This window comes from Xiphophorus maculatus, chromosome 20, assembly GCF_002775205.1.
Source record: "Xiphophorus maculatus strain JP 163 A chromosome 20, X_maculatus-5.0-male, whole genome shotgun sequence".
NCBI classification, from domain to species: Eukaryota; Metazoa; Chordata; class Actinopteri; order Cyprinodontiformes; family Poeciliidae; genus Xiphophorus; species Xiphophorus maculatus.
Window position 1 is genome coordinate 26,307,616 of NC_036462.1, and position 8,958 is coordinate 26,316,573.

Genomic DNA, 8,958 nt, shown 5'->3' on the forward strand with positions numbered 1-8,958 from the left:
TGATGCTCTGTCAGAGTGAAGAAGAAGAAGAAAATAAAAAGATAAATCCTCCTCTGCTGAGATGCTCCCAGCCCCCCCACCCCCCTCCCTCCAACAGTCACACACACACACACACACACACACACACACACACACACACACACACACACACACACACACACACACACACACACACACACACACACCCCACTCCCTCCTCTCAGTGTGTACAGTGCATGAAATATCTGGGATACAAAAATAGCCGGCTTGGGTTTAGCGCTATGACAAAAACGTAGCTTTCCTTTTGTGTCAATTGAGACGGAGGCTCCGCACCAATGGGCTGCGGAGGAGGTGGCATATGCTAATGAGGGACAGATGTCCAATGATCGTGACCTTGAGGAGCGGGCTATAAAGCGGGACACATCTGAGGGAGGTTTCACTGCTGAGGTCAGCGCGCTGCGTCTTTGGCGCTGTGTGGACGCTTTGGGCATTTTTTTTTTTTTTTTTTTTTTTTTTTTTGCGCGCAGAGTGGTTGCACTTTGAAAGAAACTTCAGCAGAATACTCAGCCTTTTTAGATTTCTCTTTTAATCTTAGTCCATATATATGTATGTATTTTTATAGCACAGTCTCATTTGGTGATAATAGAGATGAACTCTAAAAATAATAATAATAATAATAATAATAATAAAAAAAGGCCAAGCAAGCAACGCGTTCCAGAAACCCAAGGCCCGAGCGCAAAGATTTGTTTTCCCACCGAAAGGATTTCCACAATTCGTCTCCAGCTGGTCTAATGTCGCGCTGTGAGGTGAAGAAGTTTGAGGGGTTGAGTGGGTGGATGTGTGTGTGGGGCGGCGGTGAAGGCGAGGGGGGGGGGGAAACTGCGCCGCTTTTACGCACGACTGAAGGGGAGCTGCTGGTGGCGCGCCTCCCACGGAAGGGCCCCGTACAGGCAAGGCCTTGTTTGATTTACACGGCATGTGTGTGGAAAAATGAGCGAGTTTGGGTCTGACATGAGCTTTTAGAGATTTGTCTGCGAGTTAGAAATGTTCAAATGCAAACTTGAAAGGTGATAACATGCGAAGAGATTAAAGAGAAGTAGGACAAAATTACGATTTAAGCCAAAAGAAAACAAACTTCTGCTTGTTTTAAGGCAAAATATTTTAATTGTGCGCACTTATAATATTATTTAAATATATCTCATATTTTATTTACATAGATTTACTTATTTTTATGATATATTTGCAGCAATTTTATTTCATTTCATGATGATTTTATGTCGTAAAGCACGTTGAACTGCCTTGGTGCTGACTTATTTATTGAATTGTGACATTAAATTAGAAGTAAACCACTTAAAACATTAAATATATTTTCTAATGACAGTGGAAAATGTAACGACACTCTGCTGTGCTTTTAGGTTAAACACAAGTCTGGATCCAGAGGAACTGATTGTGTGAGCCTTCATCCTGGTCTGTTACTCTGTCTCTCCTCAGCTTCCTGTGTGATCCCTTCATTCGCTTTGCAGCAGAGGAATATAAACGCGGAGCAGCTCAAGACGCTCCATGTGAGTGAAAACTCGCCGTTCTGCCTCCATGTTTCCTTCAGAAGCAGGATTAAATCAAATAATAAGAGGTCAGGTGTGAACTGGACTCAGGACAGGGTTACGGGTCAGGTAGGATCTTAATATTCTTAATCTCATGCCATGTTCCTCCTCAGGCCTCCTCTGATCTCTGATCTCCCCCGTTGTCATGGCGAATCCACACAAACTGAGACAGCGCTCCAACCCTTACAGTCGATTTCTGTCAGGGTTTTCTCTTCAGTGAGTACAAACGCACACTTAAGTATCAGGCGCATGCATGGAAACACACACAGCACACATACACACACAGTCGTGTTTTCATCACTTGTGGAAACTTCTCATTGACTTCCATTAATTTCTATAGCCTAACCCCCAACATAATCCTAATCCTAACAATATCAATCACATACATAACCACTAACCCAAAAACAACAATTTCCCTCTTGGGGATCAAGAAAATGTCCCCAGAAGGAGCAATGGTCCCATAACCCCACATTGTAGACAGAAACGGGTTTCCATAAGGATATAAAAACCTGGTACACACACACACACACACGTACATGTGGAAACCACAACTACGGCAGCTTTTTCCATTTCTGTTTGATTTAGAAAGTGAAAAAAAAATATGTGTTAAACAGCTGACCTTATAAAGTCAGACGTTTAACAGGATTTTCTCGTTTTTCCAAGTTTTTTGGGAGGATCTGCTCTGACGCTGTGTGTCAACCAGACCCACCATCAGCCAACCGAACGGGATGCACAGAAAATGTAGATTAGAACAATACATGTTATTTCTAGGATGAGATATTTATATTAATAATGACTTGATTAAAAACAACACGGTGGTTGGTAGAACCAGACTGTATCAACATAAATATATCAGTGGAGCCGTGATCCAATGAATGTTTGTCTTTGCATCTTTTCCTTTAAAATAAGTTTCATTCTGACCTTCTGGCTAATTTTCACTATATTGAGACCCCCATTGTATTTCTGGCGGTCTGATATTAGGTTTTCAGGTAGCCGGTTGTATCAAACCTTTACACGCTAATCAAAGAGAGCAAAGGAAGCTGTCAAAAGAAGGATGAGGCCGGCCAGCTCGGTCCACTCCATCATGTGTTTCAGCAGTTTTTTAAATATTTGAATGTCATTCTATCCTTCAGAAATAATAATCCTTTTATTATCATCCCTCTTTCTGCTTTTATGTTTTTGTTTTTTGCAGTTTTCTTTCATCGTTCATTTTTAAAACACCTCATTTTATTTATTTTGTCTTTTAATTTGTTCTCTCATGGCCTTCCTTTTTTGTTTTGAGTCAGAATTTCTTCTGATTAAAAATAATTCCGATTCTGATTCTCGTCTTCATTTTATAGCAAAGCTCAGTAACTAAATTAGAGAAGCAATTTAAACCGACTCAGTTGGTAATTATTGGAAGATGGCGGAATAAAATAGAAATAATACGATGCAGTTATTGTTAAAGTGTTAACATTTTTAATTTGAATCAAGTGAAGAAGCTTATGAGGACCAGATTAATAGAGCAGCAAGACATTTGCCATTCACAATATGTATAAAAAAGGAAATAAATTTTTTCCTGTCCCTGAAAGGTGGCCATGTTGGGTGTCTTTCAACCCAGCAGGAAAAATCACTTTGTCTCAGCACTCTGTAACCTTCCCATAAAGATGTAGACATTTTTTTCCCCCCATAACATAAAAAGAGTTTTCTCATCTGGACAACAATCAGAGATATCAAGCCGGGGTATTCCCCAAGCAAACCCACTTAAGACCATCGAATGTTTTCGATATTTGAGTTTTTACATTTTATCCAGCATGGACTAAACTCTAGATAAAAAACAAATAAAAGCACATCTATTCTTACCTCCATTTTCTTTTCTTTCTTTTCAAGGAGGATGTGGCAGACTGGCTTGTTGAAGTCCTTCGTGAAAGCAGCAGCATCCACGTGAGTGACGGCCGCGGTCTCTGCACAAAACAGGAAGTCAGGCTGAAACCTCGAAGGAGACGTTTAGACGGCTAAAGCGGGATCTTCACCGTGAGTTTATTTATATCTGAATTACCTGGCTAATAAGTAGCAATATAAATATGTTAAAACTCCTTTTGTACATGGTAAATTGTGATCTTTTTTTAATCTACTTTTTCTGGTTCAAATAAGTTTATAAGCACAGGCTGCACTGCGTTTGGCTCCAGCAGCTCAGATCAGCTTCAGAAAACAGAACAGAAAAGTATCTATGGTCAAAATCAAAATGAAATTTGTGAATTTTGATTATTTTTTTTACTCAATCATTTTTAAGGAAACAAAAATGTAGGTCCATTTTCTTCCTCAAGGCTTCAGTAAACTTTTAAAAATTGATCCGATTCCAATTATTTTTGCTTTTACAGGAACCAGAAATTTCTGGAGGAATCAAAGGAAGTCAAAATAATCAGTTCCTCTCACTCTCTCGCAGCGTCTGTCCCAAAGCCCGGCAGATGGGAGAAGATCTGTGAAGGAGGAGTTCATTTTCTTTTCTTTTTTTTTGACAATGTGAGCCTGATGTGTGTTGTGCTTCAGTTTTTAGATGAACTTTAAATCTTGTCAGTGTTTTTGGGTTAACGGGGGAATCGTGAGCAGCGGTCGGATGGACCGGAGGCAGTTAAGACTTGCAGTGATGTTTAGGGCAATGATCTCATGAACATCACTTTAAGTCTGTGCTGGCTCCGCTCCGAAACGTCGAGGATCCCAGTTGGTGGCCGACAAAAACAAGGATAACATGGTGCATGAAATGATCTTGTTACAGTTTGTAAAGTCTTTTTTTTTTCTTGCATGAAGAAGATATTTTACTCACCGTGTTTCATTTTTGTTCATTTGCAATGATTTTTCTTTCTTCTTGCAGAAAAACAATCGGACTCGGCAGTCGTCCTCTCCGGGTGCCGATGACAGCCGGCTGCACACAGCCAAGGTGAGACGGTGTGTGAAGCTCAGCAGCCTGAGCTGCATGCTGCTCAAATTCATACATTTGACATTCCCAACAAGCAACAGCTTAATCTACGACAATGGTAAACATGAAACAAATGCAATCATAAAGCCTGATATGTTGACAGAGATCAGACCATTTCTGGATGAGACTGATTTCCATTTTCTTTGAGGTCTGAGAAGCCAATTCCAGTTTTGACCGATGCAGATATTTTTTTATCCAAGGAAAAATTTGGGAATTATAACATTACCACAATTCATTCATCAACGTATATGTCTCTATTAATAATAATGATAATAATAATACATTTTTAAATTGTACTCAATTTTAATGAATTTAATGAAAAGGGTAAAAATGTGATTTTCTAGGATCTCATTTGCAGATAACTGATGCATCTACAATTTAAATAAGCAGCAAAATTTGCTTAGACAATATCTGAGTTTAGTAAATAAATAATCAGTAAGGCATATTAACTATAATAAATGGTAATATTTGTATTCTGACATATTTAGTTTTGCGGTGCCAATTTTCAACAATCTCTGCAGAGAAAATACGGTTTGAATCACTAAAATGTAATTTATTTGCAAAAAAGTTTTAGTTTAATTCTCCCCATCAAACAAACAACAAAGAACTAAATCTGAGTGTTGTGCCTAGAGTAAATAGCATTCTCACATTTAATTTAGAGGCTAAACAACTGAATCTTATCTTATTTTTTGGTCCGTTTTGTTTTGTTGTCAGAATTATTTCCTCAAAGTTTTACAAAGATCTTCAGGGTCACTTGACAGAGACCTTGAGGAGCTCCACAATGCAAAATAAGGCTTAAAAACCAACTTACAGAGATGATAGACATGTATGTTTTCCCTCCCTTTGATTTAAAATCTCTTGATCGCTGACGTTCCCATGCAGAGGAAAGTCCTTGACCCCCTGGCTCCGAGGCGGGACTCCCCCTGCCCCATTTCGCAGTTGTTTCTCTGAACAGGTTTAATAACACCGCGAAACGCCACGAGCCCTCCGTGATACTCTACACCTTTGCATTCAGTCTTCTGCTGAAGAATGACCGGTATGCAAGGGCAATGTCATCGGCGTGTGTGAGGCGTGTGCTTGCCCTTGTATGGTTACCCGGCGTGTGTGTGGCCCCACTGTTAATAAGACCCCCCTCTGGACCCTCCCGGTCCCATTCACACACGTTACGCTCTCAGGTCTCTGTCCATTCTCTTTCTCTGCTTTTCTAATTTAGACAATGCGGACGGTGTCCTCAGGGCCAGGTGGTGACATGTGTCAAGCAGCAGCTGCTCGGGGCCCTCCCTAAAAATACTAACCCCTCCCTGGATGCCCCGATGGCCCCTTTTGTCCACAGCGTCTGTATTTCTGAGCGGCCACATTGATGGGATGAGTGTTGAGTGACGGAGGATTAAAGCCGCCCGTCCAACAGAGGGCTTTGGTTCCTAAATAACCACAAACTCTCACCTTTGAGGGGCGCGCGGTACAGAGCCATGTTAGAAATGCAATCAGCTCCCCCCGCCACATCCCCACACACCTCCACGCACCCCCACCACGCACACACACTCTCTCCAGGCCTCAATGGGAGGTTCTTGACCAATCTGCTTTGGGTTCCTATTTAGGAACTGTGAGAGCCCTTCCAGCTGGGACCAACTCAACCTGGCAACCCTGTTTGTCTTCACATAAAACCAGCTAAGGGTGTGTGACTTCATGTGTAGGATTAGATATGACGGAGCGGGTCGCAGCGGAGCAGGAGCCAAAAATCGGGCACCAAGGAGAAGGCAATAAATAAACGGGGAAGTCCCCGGATAAAAATTTCTCACCCTCTTGCTCCCAGTTTCTTAAACCGAACATGAAGTTACCTTAACGGCCTCATTAGAGATTACGAAACCGTTCTCACAGACACACCTGGTTTTAGTTACAACCCCGGTCAGACGGTTCCACAAACTCGTCATTGGCATGGAAGGCATCTAATAGGGGATTTTTTTTTTTTGTTATCAGTTCAAACTTTTGCTGCGAGGGTCAGAATGGTCACTCGCAGGCTACAAAAATCTATTTTTAGAGTGGAAAACTAAAAACTACATCCCCTGCGACAATGTAATCTGGTCAACAATGCAATGAATTAAGTATGCAAGGTGTAAATGAAACATATAAAGTTGCCAAATTTTTGTAGAGAAAGAATCTGTAAACCATTGTTGATCTGAAACATAAAGATGTTGCGCTGTTGCCAAATTAACAGACAGGCATGTAACTTTCACATTTTTGCAGGTCGATTCTTCATGTTTTTGGGCTGCAAAAATAGAAAAATAAATGGCCTCCGGGTTGCACTTTGGACAACCCGTGTGCTTTTAATTTGAGTTGAGTTCAGGATCACTCTAAAAGCGTTACGTTTGCCTCCTGTAATCTGTTTGAGACGAGTTCTGATCTTCATCCTGTTGGAACGATCATTGGGTTCAAGTTTCCATCGGAAAGCCTTTGATTTTAGGTGGAGTTGAAGAATTTGGAGGTAATTTCTCTCCGTTATTCCACCAATTATCCACCGTAAACTAAAGGGCCAACAGCATGATGCCATCGCCACAATGCTTGACAATTTGAAGAGGGTCTGTTGGTTTGAAAGTCGCACATTGACCCCTTCTTGTCATTGTATCAAGATGGTTGAATCTTTGATGCCTCTGACCATAAAATTATTCTCCAGAAGGTTGATTTTCTGTTTTTCTGGTCCTTCTTCAGCTGATGTTAAATTTTCTGGCCAGTTCGTGGTCAGCTTTAGCCTTGGTGGTTCCTGGGCTCTTCTTGAACACCCAAAAGAATTTCTTCTGAATTTTTTTGAACTTTTTGAAGAAAAAAAATTATAGTAATAGTCACAAAAGTGGCAAGATGTACTATCGGTCTATAAAATGTCAGTTCAGATGCATCAACATCTGAAAATTCGTACAACAAAGTTTTATATAATGAATCCTCCAATTTTAGAGGAACAAACTTCCCAATGGCCTCAGTAAATCTCCTTCTAAGTTATTACCATTACATTCATGTATTTTTAATTTCAAGCAGACCTGAAAACCAAAAAAGCTCAAATTCCCTTCCCTTCTAGCACACTTGGTGCTAAAAGTTTTGTTTAAATCCCCCTTCAACTCTTATTTTTATTTCCTTATTTTCAGAAATCTTTGGACCTTCTGCTATGTCCCCAAACAAAATAAAACCTAAACCGTCTGCTGACAACCGCTGCAACTGAGAACCAGCTAATCTCTCTGAAGGAGGAAGGAAGAGGAAAGCCGGAGGACGCTCCTGAGGTCGAGTGGAAAAAGCTGCAGGAGGCGGCAGGTCATCCTGAGAGCCGCTAATCAACGTTAACACCTCAGCAGGAAGCAGCAGGGTCCCAGAGAGGACGATAAGGAGATATCTAGGATAAGAACTGGATGAGTGTGTAGACTTTCACTGATGTGACTGAAAATTTTAATCATTTTGGCTGCTCCATCTGTAGACTCCTTTGTGGTGAAGCAGAGAGACAGCATGCTGGCTTTTGAGTCTAAGGAACTGTGCAAGCATTTATTACATCGTTTATCATTTATCGTGGTAAATTCCTTAGAAGAATTTTGATTTATTGTCACAATAAATTCCAATGAATAATGTTTAAAACCCCCAAAAGATGTCCGTATTATCCGCGCTGTTACTTTTACTATCATTTGTTTTATGAGAGTAGCAATACATACCAATAAATTTCAAAATGTGACTAAATGTGGTTAGTGTGTGGTGTTAAATACAAATCCCTTCTTCATGTGACTGGTGTCCTAAAGAAGCTTTACAAACAACTTGTTTTTCAAGTGAGGCATTTGTGTTTGTGGCAGGATGGTTTGTGCCATGCAGTCACAGCCAAAAAAGTAGCAAATAGTTCTTCTTAACTTGTTATCACAATAGTACCACAAAATAATGCGACAAAACTTTAAGTCCATATTGCCCATCACTATAGCTCAGCTTATGCTAAGTTAAAAGCTAATCACAGCTTAGCTTTTGTTACAGGATTTGTTTTAGGCTCTCGTGGCCGGGACTCGAACTTGTGAAGGCCACGGCTCAAGTTTGCGCACGTCGTAAGTATCGAGTTTAGGATTAGGATTTTCCGGTTGAGGATTTTCAAAATAAAAGATCCAGAAGTAGTTCATTATTTCTTGCGCGGCCCGGTACCAATTGGTCCGCGGACTGGTACCGGTCCGCGGACCGGTGGTTGGGGACCACTGCTCTATCCCACTGCCCAAATTAAGGCAAATATTTTATCCAAAAGCTTCATTCTCGTTCGCTCTCCAAAGGAAAAAAAAGAAAAGGAATAAACAAGCCCGAAAGCAAACAAAAGAACAGAAAATAAATAACTAAAAACCAGCAATTCCAGTGTGAGCCTTATGATGCTAATGATAGGGTTAGCTTCCTGCCCGGAGCAGCTAGCTTGATAAACCG

General features: G+C 40.8%; 1 long non-coding RNA gene across 2 annotated transcripts; it reads left to right on the forward strand.

The window, feature by feature from the left end:
* The first annotated feature begins 411 nt into the window (after positions 1-411).
* On the forward strand, positions 412-8,247 carry LOC102223632. Of its 2 annotated transcripts, XR_002754580.1 has the most exons (7): positions 412-785; positions 1,471-1,541; positions 1,694-1,796; positions 3,450-3,593; positions 4,006-4,082; positions 4,432-4,497; positions 7,671-8,247. It is a non-coding gene; the product is annotated as an uncharacterized LOC102223632 (long non-coding RNA). The 2 variants fall into 2 exon arrangements; XR_312718.2 differs by lacking the exon at positions 4,006-4,082 and having other exon boundaries at positions 416-785.
* The last annotated feature ends 711 nt before the right edge of the window (positions 8,248-8,958 follow it).